This window comes from Heterodontus francisci, unplaced genomic scaffold, assembly GCF_036365525.1.
Source record: "Heterodontus francisci isolate sHetFra1 unplaced genomic scaffold, sHetFra1.hap1 HAP1_SCAFFOLD_209, whole genome shotgun sequence".
NCBI lineage: Eukaryota > Metazoa > Chordata > Chondrichthyes > Heterodontiformes > Heterodontidae > Heterodontus > Heterodontus francisci.
The window spans coordinates 190,876-207,893 of NW_027140716.1; positions in this window are offsets into that span (position 1 = coordinate 190,876).

The following is a 17,018-nucleotide window of genomic DNA, read 5'->3' on the forward strand; positions in this document are numbered from 1 at the left end:
TCTCTCAAACAAATACAGCCTCTCAAACAAATACAGCCTCTCAAACAAATACAGCCCCTCAAACGAATACAGCCTCTCAAACGAATACAGCCCCTCAAACAAATACAGCCCCTCAAACAAATATAGATCCTCAAACAAATACAGCCTCTCAAACAAATACAGCCTCTCAAACTAATGGAGCCCCACCAAATAATACAGATCCTCAAACAAATACAGATCCTCAAACAAATACAGATCCTCAAACAAATACAGATCCTCAAACAAATACAGATCCTCAAACAAATACAGCCCCTCAAACAAATACAGATCCTCAAACAAATACAGATCCTCAAACAAATACAGCCTCTCAAACAAATACAGCCTCTCAAACAAATACAGCCTCTCAAACAAATACAGATCCTCAAACAAATACAGCCCCTCAAACAAATACAGATCCTCAAACAAATACAGATCCTCAAACAAATACAGATCCTCAAACAAATACAGATCCTCAAACAAATACAGCCCATCAAACAAATACAGATCCTCAAACAAATACAGCCTCTCAAACAAATACAGCCCCTCAAACAAATACAGCCCCTCAAACAAATACAGCACCTCAAACAAATAGAGTCCCACAAACTAATAGAGCCCCAACAAATAATACAGATCCTCAAACAAATACAGCCTCTCAAACAAATACAGCCTCTCAAACAAATACAGTCCCACAAACTAATAGAGCCCCAACAAATAATACAGATCCTCAAACAAATACAGCCCCTCAAACAAATACAGCCTCTCAAACAAATACAGCCTCTCAAACAAATACAGCCCCTCAAACAAATACAGCCTCTCAAACAAATACAGCCTCTCAAACGAATACAGCCCCTCAAACAAATACAGCCCCTCAAACAAATATAGATCCTCAAACAAATACAGCCTCTCAAACAAATACAGCCTCTCAAACTAATGGAGCCCCACCAAATAATACAGCCTCTCAAACAAATACAGATCCTCAAACAAATACAGATCCTCAAACAAATACAGATCCTCAAACAAATACAGACCTCAAACAAATACAGCCCCTCAAACAAATACAGATCCTCAAACAAATACAGCCTCTCAAACAAATACAGCCCCTCAAACAAATACAGATCCTCAAACAAATACAGCCCCTCAAACAAATACAGATCCTCAAACAAATACAGATCCTCAAACAAATACAGATCCTCAAACAAATACAGTCCCACAAACTAATAGAGCCCCAACAAATAATACAGATCCTCAAACAAATACAGCCTCTCAAACAAATACAGCCTCTCAAACAAATACAGTCCCACAAACTAATAGAGCCCCAACAAATAATACAGATCCTCAAACAAATACAGCCCCTCAAACAAATACAGCCTCTCAAACAAATACAGCCTCTCAAACAAATACAGCCTCTCAAACAAATACATCCCCTCAAACAAATACAGCCCCTCAAACAAATACAGCCCCTCAAACAAATACAGCCTCTCAATCAAATACAGTCCCTCAAATTAATAGAGCCCCAACAAATAATACAGATCCTCAAACAAATACAGCCCCTCAAACAAATACAGCCCCTCAAACAAATAGAGCCTCTCAAACAAATACAGTCCCTCAAACTAATAGAGCCTCTCAAACAAATACAGTCCCTCAAATTAATAGAGCCCCAACAAATAATACAGATCCTCAAACAAATACAGCCCCTCAAACAAATACAGCCTCTCAAACAAATACAGCTCCTCAAACAAATACAGCCTCTCAAACAAATACAGCCCCTCAAACAAATACAGTCCCTCAAACTAATAGACCCTCTCAAACAAATACAGACTCTCAAACAAATACAGCCCCTCAAACAAATACAGCTCATCAAACAAATACAGACTCTCAAATAAATACAGTCCCTCAAATACAGCTCCTCAAACAAATACAGCCCCTCAAACAAATACAGATCCTCAAACAAATACAGCCCCTCAAACAAATACAGCCCCTCAAACAAAGACAGCCTCTCAAACAAAGACAGACACTCAAATAAATACAGTCCCTCAAACAAATACAGATCCTCAAGCAAATACAGCCCCTCAAACAAATACAGCCCCTCAAACAAATACAGCCCCTCAAACAAATACCGTCCCTCAAAGAAATACAGCCTCTCAAACAAATACAGCCTTTCAAACAAATACAGCCTTTCAAACAAATACAGCCTCTCAAACAAATACAGCCTCTCAAACAAATACAGCCCCTCAAACAAATACAGCCTCTCAAACAAATACAGCCCCTCAAACAAATACAGCCTTTCAAACAAATACTGTCCCTCAAACAAATACAGCCTCTCAAACAAATACAGCCTCTCAAACAAATACAGCCTTTCAAAATAATACAGCCCCTCAAACAAATACAGCCTCTCAAACAAATACAGCCCCTCAAGCAAATACAGCCTCTCAAACAAATGCAGCCTTTCAAACAAATACAGCCTCTCAAACAAATACAGCCTCTCAAACAAATACAGCCTTTCAAACAAATACAGCCTTTCAAACAAATACAGCCCCTCAAACAAATACAGCCCCTCAAACAAATACAGCCTCTCAAACAAATACAGCCCCTCAAACAAATACAGCCTCTCAAACAAATACAGCCCCTCAAACAAATACAGCCTTTCAAACAAATACAGCCCCTCAAACAAATACAGCCCCTCAAACAAATACAGCCTCTCAAGCAAATACAGCCTCTCAAACAAATACAGCCTTTCAAACAAATACAGCCCCTCAAACAAATACAGCCCCTCAAACAAATACAGATCCTCAAACAAATACAGCCCCTCAAACAAATACAGCCTCTCAAACAAATACATCCCTTCAAACAAATACAGCCCCTCAAACAAATACAGCCTCTCAAACTAATAGAGCCCCACCAAATAATACAGATCCTCAAACAAATACAGCCTCTCAAACAAATACAGCCCCTCAAACAAATACAGCCTCTCAAACAAATACAGCCTCTCAAACAAATACAGCCCCTCAAACAAATACAGCCTCTCAAACAAATACAGCCCCTCAAACAAATACAGCCCCTCAAACAAATATAGATCCTCAAACAAATACAGCCTCTCAAACAAATACAGCCTCTCAAACTAATGGAGCCCCACCAAATAATACAGCCTCTCAAACAAATACAGATCCTCAAACAAATACAGCCCCTCAAACAAATACAGATCCTCAAACAAATACAGATCCTCAAACAAATACAGATCCTCAAACAAATACAGCCCCTCAAACAAATACAGATCCTCAAACAAATACAGCTTCTCAAACAAATACAGCCTCTCAAACAAATACAGATCCTCAAACAAATACAGCCCCTCAAACAAACACAGATCCTCAAACAAATACAGATCCTCAAACAAATACAGATCCTCAAACAAATACAGCCCATCAAACAAATACAGATCCTCAAACAAATACAGTCCCACAAACTAATAGAGCCCCAACAAATAATACAGATCCTCAAACAAATACAGCCTCTCAAACAAATACAGCCTCTCAAACAAATACAGTCCCACAAACTAATAGAGCCCCAACAAATAATACAGATCCTCAAACAAATACAGCCCCTCAAACAAATACAGCCTCTCAAACAAATACAGCCTCTCAAACAAATAAAGCCCCTCAAACAAATACAGCCTCTCAAACAAATACAGCCCCTCAAACAAATACAGCCCCTCAAACAAATACAGCCTCTCAATCAAATACAGTCCCTCAAATTAATAGAGCCCCAACAAATAATACAGATCCTCAAACAAATACAGCCCCTCAAACAAATACAGCCCCTCAAACAAATAGAGCCTCTCAAACAAATACAGTCCCTCAAACTAATAGAGCCTCTCAAACAAATACAGTCCCTCAAATTAATAGAGCCCCAACAAATAATACAGATCCTCAAACAAATACAGCCCCTCAAACAAATTCAGCCTCTCGAACAAATACAGCTCCTCAAACAAATACAGCCTCTCAAACAAATACAGCCCCTCAAACAAATACAGTCCCTCAAACAAATAGACCCTCTCAAACAAATACAGTCCCTCAAACAAATACAGCCCCTCAAACAAATTCAGCCTCTCAAACAAATACAGCTCCTCAAACAAATACAGCTCCTCAAACAAATACAGCCTCTCAAACAAATACAGCCCCTCAAACAAATACAGTCCCTCAAACTAATAGTCCCTCTCAAACAAATACAGACTCTCAAACAAATACAGCCCCTCAAACAAATACAGCTCCTCAAACAAATACAGACTCTCAAATAAATACAGTCCCTCAAATACAGCTCCTCAAACAAGTACAGCCCCTCAAACAACTACAGATCCTCAAACAAATACAGCCCCTCAAACAAATACAGCCCCTCAAACAAATACAGCCTCTCAAACAAATACAGACACTCAAATAAATACAGTCCCTCAAACAAATACAGATCCTCAAGCAAATACAGCCCCTCAAACAAATACAGCCCCTCAAACAAATATAGCCCCTCAAACAAATACAGCCTCTCAAACAAATACAGACTCTCAAATAAATACAGATCCTCAAACAAATACAGATCCTCAAACAAATACAGATCCTCAAACAAATACAGATCCTCAAACAAATACAGATCCTCAAACAAATACAGATCCTCAAACAAATACAGCCTCTCAAACAAATACAGCCCCTCAAACAAATACAGCCTCTCAAACAAATACAGACTCTCAAATAAATACAGTCCCTCAAACAAATACAGATCCTCAAGCAAATACAGCCCCTCAAACAAATACAGCCCCTCAAACAAATACAGCCCCTCAAACAAATACAGCCTCTCAAACAAATACAGACTCTCAAATAAATACAGTCCCTCAAACAAATACAGCTCCTCAAACAAATACAGATCCTCAAACAAATACAGCCCCTCAAACAAATACAGCCCCTCAAACAAATACAGCCTCTCAAACAAATACAGACTCTCAAATAAATACAGTCCCTCAAACAAATACAGATCCTCAAGCAAATACAGCCCCTCAAACAAATACAGCCCCTCAAACAAATACAGCCCCTCAAACAAATACAGCCTCTCAAACAAATACAGACTCTCAAACAAATACAGTCCCTCAAACAAATACAGATCCTCAAACAAATACAGCCCCTCAAACAAATACAGATCCTCAAACAAATACAGATCCTCAAACAAATACAGATCCTCAAACAAATACAGATCCTCAAACAAATACAGCCTCTCAAACAAATACAGCCCCTCAAACAAATACAGCTCCTCAAACAAATACAGATCCTCAAACAAATACAGATCCTCAAACAAATACAGATCCTCAAACAAATACAGCCTCTCAAACAAATACAGACTCTCAAACAAATACAGCCCCTCAAACAAGTACAGTCCCTCAAACTAATAGACCCTCTCAAACAAATACAGACTCTCAAACAAATACAGCCCCTCAAACAAATACAGCTCCTCAAACAAATACAGACTCTCAAATAAATACAGTCCCTCAAACAAATACAGCTCCTCAAACAAATACAGCCCCTCAAACAAATACAGACTCTCAAACAAATACAGTCCCTCAAACAAATACAGCTCCTCAAACAAATACAGCCCCTCAAACAAATACAGATCATCAAACAAATACAGCCTTTCAGACAAATACAGTCCCTCAAACAAATACAGCCTTTCAAACAAATACAGCCCCTCAAACAAATACAGCCCCTCAAACAAATACAGCCTCTCAAACAAATACAGCCTCTCAAACAAATACAGCCTTTCAAACAAATACAGCCCCTCAAACAAATACAGCCCCTCAAACAACTACCGCCTCTCAAACAAATACAGTCCCTCAAACAAATACAGCCTCTCAAACAACAACAGCCTCTCAAACAAATACAGCCCCTCAAACAAATACAGCCTCTCAAACAAATACAGCCCCTCAAACAAATACAGCCCCTCAAACAAATACAGCCTCTCAAACAAATACAGCCTCTCAAACAACTACAGCCTCTCAAACAAATACAGCCTCTCAAACAACTACAGCCTCTCAAACAAATACAGCCCCTCAAACAAATACAGCCTCTCAAACAAATACAGTCCCTCAAACTAATAGAGCCTCACGAAATAATACTAATCCTCAAACAAATACAGCCCCTCAAACAAATACAGCCTCTCAAACAAATACAGCCTCTCAAACAAATACAACCGCTCAAACAAATACAGCCTCTCAAACAAATACAGCCCCTCAAACAAATACAGCCTCTCAAACAAATACAGCCCCTCAAACAAATACAGCCTCTCAAACAAATACAGCCCCTCAAACAAATACAGCCTCTCAAACAAATACAGCCCCTCAAACAAATACAGCCTCTCGAACAAATACAGCCCCTCAAACAAATACAGTCCCTCAAACAAATACAGCCTCTCAAACAAATATAGCCTCTTAAACAAATACAACCCCTCAAACAAATACAGCCCCTCAAACAAATACAGTCCCTCAAACAAATACAGCCCCTCAAACAAATACTGTCCCTCAAACAAATACAGCCTCTCAAACAAATACAGCCCCTCAAACAAATACAGCTTCTCAAACAAATACAGCCCCTCAAACAAATACAGCCTCTCAAACAAATACAGCCTCTCAAACAAAATCAGCCTCTCAAACAAATACAGCCTCTCAAACAAATACAGCCTCTCAAACAAATACAGCCTCTCAAACAAATACAGCCTCTCAAACAAATACAGCCCCCCAAACAAATACAGCCTCTCAAACAAATACAGCCCCTCAAACAAATACTGTCCCTCAAACAAATACAGCCTCTCAAACAAATACAGTCCCTCAACTAATAGAGCCCCACCAAATAATACAGCCTCTCAAACAAATACAGCCTCTCAAACAAATACAGCCCCTCAAACAAATACAGCCCCTCAAACAAATACTGTCCCTCAAACAAATACAGTCCCTCAAACAAATACAGCCCCTCAAACAAATACTGTCCCTCAAACAAATACAGCGCCTCAAGCAAATACTGTCCCTCAAACAAATACAGCCTCTCAAACAAATACAGCCTTTCAAACAAATACAGCCTCTCAGACAAATACAGCCTTTCAAACAAATACAGATCCTCAAACAAATACAGTCCCTCAAACAAATACAGCCCCTCAAACAAATACTGTCCCTCAAACAAATACAGCCCCTCAAACAAATACGGTCCCTCAAACAAATGCAGCCTCTCAAGCAAATACAGCCTTTCAAACAAATACAGCCTTTCAAACAAATACAGCCCCTCAAACAAATACTGCCCCTCAAACAAATACAGCCTCTCAAACAAATACAGCCCCTCAAACAAATACAGCCTCTCAAACAAATAAAGCCTCTCAAACAAATAAAGGCCCTCAAACAAATACAGCCTCTCAAACAAATACAGCCCCTCAAACAAATACCGTCTCTCAAACAAATACAGCCTCTCAAACAAATACAGCCTCTCAAACAAATACAGCCCCTCAAACAAATACAGCCTCTCAAACAAATACAGTCCCTCAAACAAATACTGCCTTTCAAACAAATACTGTCCCTCAAACAAATACAGCCTCTCAAACAAATACAGCCTCTCAAACTAATACAGCCCCTCAAACAAATACAGCCTCTCAAACAAATACAGCCCCTCAAACAAATACAGCCTCTCGAACAAATACAGCCCCTCAAACAAATACAGTCCCTCAAACAAATACAGCCTCTCAAACAAATATAGCCTCTTAAACAAATACAACCCCTCAAACAAATACAGCCCCTCAAACAAATACAGTCCCTCAAACAAATACAGCCCCTCAAACAAATACAGCCTCTCAAACAAATACAGCCCCTCAAACAAATACAGCTTCTCAAACAAATACAGCCCCTCAAACAAATACAGCCTCTCAAACAAATACAGCCTCTCAAACAAATACAGCCTCTCAAACAAAAACAGCCTCTCAAACAAATACAGCCTCTCAAACAAATACAGCCTCTCAAACAAATACAGCCCCCCAAACAAATACAGCCTCTCAAACAAATACAGCCCCTCAAACAAATACTGTCCCTCAAACAAATACAGCCTCTCAAACAAATACAGTCCCTCAACTAATAGAGCCCCACCAAATAATACAGCCTCTCAAACAAATACAGCCTCTCAAACAAATACAGCCCCTCAAACAAATACAGCCCCTCAAACAAATACTGTCCCTCAAACAAATACAGTCCCTCAAACAAATACAGCCCCTCAAACAAATACTGTCCCTCAAACAAATACAGCCCCTCAAGCAAATACTGTCCCTCAAACAAATACAGCCTCTCAAACAAATACAGCCTCTCAAACAAATACAGCCTCTCAGACAAATACAGCCTTTCAAACAAATACAGATCCTCAAACAAATACAGTCCCTCAAACAAATACAGCCCCTCAAACAAATACTGTCCCTCAAACAAATACAGCCCCTCAAACAAATACTGTCCCTCAAACAAATGCAGCCTCTCAAGCAAATACAGCCTTTCAAACAAATACAGCCTTTCAAACAAATACAGCCCCTCAAACAAATACTGCCCCTCAAACAAATACTGCCCCTCAAACAAATACAGCCTCTCAAACAAACACAGCCCCTCAAACAAATACAGCCTCTCAAACAAATAAAGCCTCTCAAACAAATAAAGGCCCTCAAACAAATACAGCCTCTCAAACAAATACAGCCCCTCAAACAAATACCGTCTCTCAAACAAATACAGCCTCTCAAACAAATACAGCCTTTCAAACAAATACAGCCTCTCAAACAAATACAGCCTCTCAAACAAATACAGCCCCTCAAACAAATACAGCCTCTCAAACAAATACAGTCCCTCAAACAAATACTGCCTTTCAAACAAATACTGTCCCTCAAACAAATACAGCCTCTCAAACAAATACAGCCTTTCAAACTAATACAGCCCCTCAAACAAATACAGCCTCTCAAACAAATACAGCCTCTCAAACAAATACAGCCCCTCAAACAAATACAGTCCCTCAAACAAATACAGTCCCTCAAACAAATACAGATCCTCAAACAAATACAGCCCCTCAAACAAATACAGATCCTCAAACAAATACAGCCTCTCAAACAAATACAGCCTCTCAAACAACTACAGCCTCTCAAACAAATACAGCCCCTCAAACAAATACAGCCTCTCAAACAAATACAGTCCCTCAAACTAATAGAGCCTCACGAAATACTACTAATCCTCAAACAAATACAGCCCCTCAAACAAATACAGCCTCTCAAACAAATACAGCCTCTCAAACAAATACAACCGCTCAAACAAATACAGCCTCTCAAACAAATACAGCCCCTCAAACAAATACAGCCTCTCAAACAAATACAACCCCTCAAACAAATACAGATCCTCAAACAAATACAGCCTCTCAAACAAATACAGCCCCTCAAACAAATACAGCTCCTCAAACAAATACAGATCCTCAAACAAATACAGATCCAAAAACAAATACAGCCCCTCAAACAAATACAGCCTCTCAAACAAATACAGACTCTCAAACAAATACAGCCCCACAAACAAGACAGTCCCTCAAACTAATAGACCCTCTCAAACAAATACAGACTCTCAAACAAATACAGCCCCTCAAACAAATACAGCTCCTCAAAAAAATACAGACTCTCAAATAAATACAGTCCCTCAAACAAATACAGCTCCTCAAACAAATACAGCCCCTCAAACAAATACAGACTCTCAAACAAATACAGTCCCTCAAACAAATACAGCTCCTCAAACAAATACAGCCCCTCAAACAAATACAGATCATCAAACAAATACAGCCCTTCAGACAAATACAGTCCCTCAAACAAATACAGCCTTTCAAACAAGTACAGCCCCTCAAACAAATACAGCCCCTCAAACAAATACAGCCTCTCAAACAAATACAGCCTTTCAAACAAATACAGCCCCTCAAACAAATACAGCCCCTCTAACAACTACAGCCTCTCAAACAAATACAGTCCCTCAAACAAATACAGCCTCTCAAACAACAACAGCCTCTCAAACAAATACAGCCCCTCAAACAAATACAGCCCCTCAAACAAATACAGCCCCTCAAACAAATACAGCCTCTCAAACAAATACAGCCTCTCAAACAACTACAGCCTCTCAAACAAATACAGCCTCTCAAACAACTACAGCCTCTCAAACAAATACAGCCCCTCAAACAAATACAGCCTCTCAAACAAATACAGTCCCTCAAACTAATAGAGCCTCACGAAATACTACTAATCCTCAAACAAATACAGCCCCTCAAACAAATACAGCCTCTCAAACAAATACAGCCTCTCAAACAAATACAACCGCTCAAACAAATACAGCCTCTCAAACAAATACAGCCCCTCAAACAAATACAGCCCCTCAAACAAATACAGCCCCTCAAACAAATACAGCCTCTCAAACAAATACAGCCCCTCAAACAAATACAGCCTCTCAAACAAATACAGTCCCTCAAACAAATACAGCCCCTCAAACAAATACAGCCTCTCGAACAAATACAGCCCCTCAAACAAATACAGTCCCTCAAACAAATACAGCCTCTCAAACAAATACAGCCTCTTAAACAAATACAACCCCTCAAACAAATACAGCCCCTCAAACAAATACAGCCCCTCAAACAAATACAGCCCCTCAAACAAATACTGTCCCTCAAACAAATACAGCCTCTCAAACAAATACAGCCCCTCAAACAAATACAGCTTCTCAAACAAATACAGCCCCTCAAACAAATACAGCCCCTCAAACAAATACAGCCTCTCAAACAAATACAGCCTCTCAAACAAATACAGCCTCTCAAACAAAAACAGCCTCTCAAACAAATACAGCCTCTCAAACAAATACAGCCTCTCAAACAAATACAGCCCCCCAAACAAATACAGCCTCTCAAACAAATACAGCCCCTCAAACAAATACTGTCCCTCAAACAAATACAGCCTCTCAAACAAATACAGTCCCTCAACTAATAGAGCCCCACCAAATAATACAGCCTCTCAAACAAATACAGCCTCTCAAACAAATACAGCCCCCCAAACAAATACAGCCCCTCAAACAAATACTGTCCCTCAAACAAATACACTCCCTCAAACAAATACAGCCCCTCAAACAAATACTGTCCCTCAAACAAATACAGCCCCTCAAGCAAATACTGTCCCTCAAACAAATACAGCCTCTCAAACAAATACAGCCTTTCAAACAAATACAGCCTCTCAGACAAATACAGCCTTTCAAACAAATACAGATCCTCAAACAAATACAGCCCCTCAAACAAATACCGTCCCTCAAACAAATACAGCCTCTCAAACAAATACAGCCTTTCAAACAAATACAGCCTCTCAAACAAATACAGCCTCTCAAACAAATACAGCCTCTCAAACAAATACAGCCTCTCAAACAAATACAGCCCCTCAAACAAATACAGCCTCTCAAACAAATACAGCCCCTCAAACAAATACAGCCTTTCAAACAAATACTGTCCCTCAAACAAATACAGCCTCTCAAACAAATACAGCCTCTCAAACAAATACAGCCTTTCAAAGTAATACAGCCCCTCAAACAAATACAGCCTCTCAAACAAATACAGCCTTTCAAACAAATACAGCCCCTCAAACAAATACAGCCCCTCAAGCAAATACAGCCTCTCAAACAAATGCAGCCTTTCAAACAAATACAGCCTCTCAAACAAATACAGCCTCTCAAACAAATACAGCCTTTCAAACAAATACAGCCCCTCAAACAAATACAGCCTCTCAAACAAATACAGCCCCTCAAACAAATACAGCCTCTCAAACAAATACAGCCCCTCAAACAAATACAGCCTTTCAAACAAATACAGCCCCTCAAACAAATACAGCCCCTCAAACAAATACAGCCTCTCAAACAAATACAGCCTCTCAAACAAATACAGCCTCTCAAACAAATACAGCCTTTCAAACAAATACAGCCCCTCAAACAAATACAGCCCCTCAAACAAATACAGATCCTCAAACAAATACAGCCTCTCAAACAAATACATCCCCTCAAACAAATACAGCCCCTCAAACAAATACAGCCTCTCAAACTAATAGAGCCCCACCAAATAATACAGATCCTCAAACAAATACAGCCTCTCAAACAAATACAGCCCCTCAAACTAATACAGCCTCTCAAACAAATACAGCCTCTCAAACGAATACAGCCCCTCAAACAAATACAGCCCCTCAAACAAATACAGTCCCACAAACTAATAGAGCCCCAACAAATAATACAGATCCTCAAACAAATACAGCCCCTCAAACAAATACAGCCTCTCAAACAAATACAGCCCCTCAAACAAATACAGCCTCTCAAACAAATACAGCCCCTCAAACAAATACAGCCCCTCAAACAAATACAGCCTCTCAATCAAATACAGTCCCTCAAATTAATAGAGCCCCAACAAATAATACAGATCCTCAAACAAATACAGCCCCTCAAACAAATACAGCCCCTCAAACAAATAGAGCCTCTCAAACAAATACAGTCCCTCAAACTAATAGAGCCTCTCAAACAAATACAGTCCCTCAAATTAATAGAGCCCCAACAAATAATACAGATCCTCAAACAAATACAGCCCCTCAAACAAATACAGCCTCTCAAACAAATACAGCTCCTCAAACAAATACAGCCTCTCAAACAAATACAGCCCCTCAAACAAATACAGTCCCTCAAACTAATAGACCCTCTCAAACAAATACAGACTCTCAAATAAATACAGTCCCTCAAATACAGCTCCTCAAACAAATACAGCCCCTCAAACAAATACAGATCCTCAAACAAATACAGCCCCTCAAACAAATACAGCCCCTCAAACAAATTCAGCCTCTCAAACAAATACAGACACACAAATAAATACAGTCCCTCAAACAAATACAAATCCTCAAGCAAATACAGCCCCTCAAACAAATACAGCCCCTCAAACAAATACAGCCCCTCAAACAAATACCATCCCTCAAACAAATACAGCCTTTCAAACAAATACAGCCTTTCAAACAAATACAGCCCCTCAAACAAATACAGCCCCTCAAACAAATACAGCCCCTCAAACAAATACAGCCTCTCAAACAAATACAGCCCCTCAAACAATTACAGCCTCTCAAACAAATACAGCCCCTCAAACAAATACAGCCTCTCAAACAAATACAGCCCCTCAAACAAATACAGCCCCTCAAACAAATACTGTCACTCAAACAAATACAGCCTCTCAAACAAATACAGCCTCTCAAACAAATACAGCCTTTCAAACTAATACAGCCCCTCAAACAAATACAGCCTCTCAAACAAATACAGCCTTTCAATCAAATACAGCCCCTCAAACAAATACAGCCCCTCAAGCAAATACAGCCTCTCAAACAAATGCAGCCTTTCAAACAAATACAGCCTCTCAAACAAATACAGCCTCTCAAACAAATACAGCCTTTCAAACAAATACAGCCCCTCAAACAAATACAGCCCCTCAAACAAATACTGCCTCACAAACAAATACAGCCCCTCAAACAAATACAGCCTCTCAAACAAATACAGCCCCTCAAACAAATACAGCCCCTCAAACAAATACAGTCTCTCAAACTAATAGAGCCCCACCCAATAATACAGATCCTCAAACAAATACAGCCTCTCAAACAAATACAGCCCCTCAAACTAATACAGCCTCTCAAACAAATACAGCCTCTCAAACAAATACAGCCCCTCAAACAAATACAGCCTCTCAAACAAATACAGCCTCTCAAACAAATACAACCGCTCAAACAAATACAACCGCTCAAACAAATACAACCGCTCAAACAAATACAGCCTCTCAAACAAATACAGCCCCTCAAACAAATACAGCCTCTCAAACAAATACAGCCCCTCAAACAAATACAGCCCCTCAAACAAATACAGCCTCTCAAACAAATACAGCCCCTCAAACAAATACAGCCTCTCAAACAAATACAGTCCCTCAAACAAATACAGCCCCTCGAACAAATACAGCCTCTCGAACAAATACAGCCCCTCAAACAAATACAGTCCCTCAAACAAATACAGCCTCTCAAACAAATACAGCCTCTTAAACAAATACAACCCCTCAAACAAATACAGCCCCTCAAACAAATACAGTCCCTCAAACAAATACAGCCCCTCAAACAAATACTGTCCCTCAAACTAATACAGTCTCTCAAACAAATACAGCCCCTCAAACAAATACAGCTTCTCAAACAAATACAGCCCCTCAAACAAATACAGCCTCTCAAACAAATACAGCCTCTCAAACAAAAACAGCCTCTCAAACAAATACAGCCTCTCAAACAAATACAGCCCCCCAAACAAATACACCCTCTCAAACAAATACAGCCCCTCAAACAAATACTGTCCCTCAAACAAATACAGTCCCTCAACTAATAGAGCCCCACCAAATAATACAGCCTCTCAAACAAATACAGCCTCTCAAACAAATACAGCCTTTCAAACAAATACAGCCCCTCAAACAAATACTGCCCTTCAAACAAATACAGCCTCTCAAACAAATACAGCCTTTCAAACAAATACAGCCTCTCAGACAAATACAGCCTTTCAAACAAATACAGATCCTCAAACAAATACAGTCCCTCAAACAAATACAGCCCCTCAAACAAATACTGTCCCTCAAACAAATACAGCCCCTCAAACAAATACTGTCCCTCAAACAAATGCAGCCTCTCAAGCAAATACAGCCTTTCAAACAAATACAGCCTTTCAAACAAATACAGCCCCTCAAACAAATACTGCCCTTCAAACAAATACAGCCTCTCAAACAAATACAGCCCCTCAAACAAATACAGCCTCTCAAACAAATAAAGCCTCTCAAACAAATAAAGGCCCTCAAACAAATACAGCCTCTCAAACAAATACAGCCCCTCAAACAAATACCGTCCCTCAAACAAATACAGCCTCTCAAACAAATACAGCCTTTCAAACAAATACAGCCTCTCAAACAAATACAGCCTCTCAAACAAATACAGCCCCTCAAACAAATACAGCCTCTCAAACAAATACAGCCCCTCAAACAAATACAGCCTTTCAAACAAATACTGTCCCTCAAACAAATACAGCCTCTCAAACAAATACAGCCTCTCAAACAAATACAGCCTTTCAAAGTAATACAGCCCCTCAAACAAATACAGCCTCTCAAACAAATACAGCCTTTCAAACAAATACAGCCCCTCAAACAAATACAGCCCCTCAAGCAAATACAGCCTCTCAAACAAATGCAGCCTTTCAAACAAATACAGCCTCTCAAACAAATACAGCCTCTCAAACAAATACAGCCTTTCAAACAAATACAGCCTCTCAAACAAATACAGCCCCTCAAACAAATACAGCCTCTCAAACAAATACAGCCCCTCAAACAAATACAGCCTCTCAAACAAATACAGCCCCTCAAACAAATACAGCCTTTCAAACAAATACAGCCCCTCAAACAAATACAGCCCCTCAAACAAATACAGCCTCTCAAACAAATACAGCCTCTCAAACAAATACAGCCTTTCAAACAAATACAGCCCCTCAAACAAATACAGCCCCTCAAACAAATACAGCCTCTCAAACAAATACATCCCCTCAAACAAATACGGCCCCTCAAACAAATACAGCCTCTCAAACTAATAGAGCCCCACCAAATAATACAGATCCTCAAACAAATACAGCCTCTCAAACAAATACAGCCCCTCAAACTAATACAGCCTCTCAAACAAATACAGCCTCTCAAACGAATACAGACCCTCAAACAAATACAGCCCCTCAAACAAATACAGTCCCACAAACTAATAGAGCCCCAACAAATAATACAGATCCTCAAACAAATACAGCCTCTCAAACAAATACAGCCTCTCAAACAAATACAGTCCCACAAACTAATAGAGCCCCAACAAATAATACAGATCCTCAAACAAATACAGCCACTCAAACAAATACAGCCTCTCAAACAAATACAGCCTCTCAAACAAATACAGCCCCTCAAACAAATACAGCCTCTCAAACAAATACAGCCCCTCAAACAAATACAGCCCCTCAAACAAATACAGCCTCTCAATCAAATACAGTCCCTCAAATTAATAGAGCCCCAACAAATAATACAGATCCTCAAACAAATACAGCCCCTCAAACAAATAGAGCCTCTCAAACAAATACAGTCCCTCAAACTAATAGAGCCTCTCAAACAAATACAGTCCCTCAAATTAATAGAGCCCCAACAAATAATACAGATCCTCAAACAAATACAGCCCCTCAAACAAATACAGCCTCTCAAACAAATACAGCTCCTCAAACAAATACAGCCTCTCAAACAAATACAGCCCCTCAAACAAATACAGTCCCTCAAATTAATAGACCCTCTCAAACAAATACAGACTCTCAAATAAATACAGTCCCTCAAATACAGCTCCTCAAACAAATACAGCCCCTCAAACAAATACAGATCCTCAAACAAATACAGCCCCTCAAACAAATACAGCCCCTCAAACAAATTCAGCCTCTCAAACAAATACAGACACTCAAATAAATACAGTCCCTCAAACAAATACAGATCCTCAAGCAAATACAGCCCCTCAAACAAATACAGCCCCTCAAACAAATACCATCCCTCAAACAAATACAGCCTTTCAAACAAATACAGCCTTTCAAACAAATACAGCCCCTCAAACAAATACAGCCTCTCAAACAAATACAGCCCCTCAAACAAATACAGCCTCTCAAACAAATACAGCCCCTCAAACAAATACAGCCTCTCAAACAAATACAGCCCCTCAAACAAATACAGCCTCTCAAACAAATACAGCCCCTCAAACAAATACAGCCTTTCAAACAAATACTGTCACTCAAACAAATACAGCCTCTCAAACAAATACAGCCTCTCAAACAAATACAGCCTTTCAAACTAATACAGCCCCTCAAACAA